The 1,993-nt window shown below is 39.4% G+C and overlaps 1 pseudogene; it reads right to left on the bottom strand.

Moving 5' to 3' along the window:
• Positions 1 to 1,493: 1,493 nt before the first annotated feature.
• LOC123571992 (U6 spliceosomal RNA) lies at positions 1,494 to 1,591 on the bottom strand (annotated as a pseudogene).
• Between the last annotated feature and the right edge of the window lie 402 nt (positions 1,592 to 1,993).

Here is a 1,993-nt window from a genome sequence, read left to right as displayed (position 1 = left end):
CTCTTCAGATTCTTCTGTCTCATGGAGTGATCCCTTCATGTGGTGCTCTTTCCCTTTCCCTAGGAATGAGGCTTCCTGAGAGCCAGATTGCAGCAATTGTTATTGCTCTTCTGGATCTAGCCACCTAATGGGGCTAACAGGCTCCAGGCTGGTGCTGGGGAATGTCTGCAAAGTCCTATTATGTGGTCCAACTTCAGGTTCCCCAGCCATGGATACCAGCACCTGCTCTGGTGGAGGTTGCAGGAGAGTGAAGTAGATTCTCTTAGAGTCCTTGGTTGTAGATATTTTTAGTGTGCTGGCTTTCTCAAGTTCTGATTATGCTAGCAGTGAAGCTGTCATGTAGACACACTCAGGACCCCTGTTAGCCAGGATGTTGCAGGCATTGGAATTAGGTATTGTCTTCTCCTTGCTGGTATCAGGGTTATTTTGTCATGAGTTGCTGTAATGATCTGAGTTGGTTGGCCTTCAGCCAGGAGGTGGCACTTTTAAGAGAGCACCAGCTGTGGTAGTAGTCGGGGGTTGGAGGGGGGGTTGCGCAAAGCTTGCTCTAAATTAGTCAGTGTAAGTATTTTGGTTTCTAAGGCAATGGGCGGGGCCATAGAGCTCCCAAGAGTTTTTATCTTTTGAGTTTGACTATGAGAGCAATAGAGAAGTACTATCAGGTGGGGGCAAGGTTAGGAAGTCTCTTACTATTATTGTGTGATTATCTAAGTATCTCAAGACTCTAAGAATGTGTTAAGTGAATCTGGGTTCTCCAGTGTTGAGTGCATATATATTTGAGATTATTAAGTCTTCTTGTTGAATTGAATGCTTTATCATTATGTAATGCCATGCCATTCTTTGTCCTTTTTGATCATTTTTGGTTTAAAGATTGTTTTTTTCTGAAATAAGAGTAGCAACCATTGCTGTCTTTTTTTGTTTTCCATTTGCTAGACAGATTTTTCTCCAGCTCTTTACTTTGAGCCTATGAGTGTCCTTGCATGTAGGATGGATCTCTTGAAGACATCATACAGTTGGGTCTTGCTTCATTATTCACTTGACACTCTGCCTTTTAAGTGGGGTGTATGGTCCATTTATATTCAATGTTAATATTGATATTGCTGGATTTGATCTTGTTATCATACTGTTAACTGGCTGTTATGTACACTTGACTGTGTAGTTGCTTTATAGTGTCAGTGCTCTATGTACTTAATTGTGTTTTTGTGGTAGCCTGTAATGGTCTTCTTTGTTACCATGTTTAGCACTCCCTTAAGCACCTTTTCTCAGGCCAGTTTGGTGGTAATAAATTGCCTTACCATGTTCTTGTCTAGAAAGGATTTTATCTCTCCTTTACTTATGAAACTTAGTTTGGCTGGATAGGTTTTATTCATTTTTTAAATACTTTTTTCTTTATTTTGGTCTGAGTTGTTTCAAAGAACTGGTCATCAAGCTCTGAGATTCTTTTTTTCCTCAGATTAGTATACTCTGCTGTTCATACTTCCAATTGTGTTATAAAAAATATGCAGTACTTTACAAATGTTCATGTCATCCTCACACAGAGGCCATGCTAACCTTCTCTGTGTTGTTCCAATGTTATTAATAGTATATGTGCTGCTGAGGTGGGTACTGAATTCTTTTTCACAGCTGTATAGTATTCCATGCCCCATATTTTCATTATCTAATCCACTGTTGATGGGCACCTAGCTTGGATCCGTATATTTGCTGTTGTGAGTAGTGCTGCAGTGAACATACAAGTGTATGTGTATTTTTGGTAGAATGATTTATTTTCCTTTTGGTATATACCCAGTAATGGGATGACTGGGTCAAATGGTAATTCTGTTTTCAGTTCTTTGAGAAAATTTCAAACTGCTTTCCATAATGGATGCACTAGTTTATATTTCCACAGTATATAAGCATTTCCCTTTCTCCACAACCTTGCCAGCATTGTTATTTTTTGACTTTTCAGTAATAGCCATTCTGACCAGTGTAACTCATTGTGGTTTTGATTCCCATT

This window comes from Macaca fascicularis, chromosome 2 (genome assembly GCF_037993035.2).
Source record: "Macaca fascicularis isolate 582-1 chromosome 2, T2T-MFA8v1.1".
NCBI classification, from domain to species: Eukaryota; Metazoa; Chordata; class Mammalia; order Primates; family Cercopithecidae; genus Macaca; species Macaca fascicularis.
The sequence above is the reverse complement of the archived record's forward strand: the minus strand, read 5'-3'. Positions and strand labels throughout refer to the sequence as shown.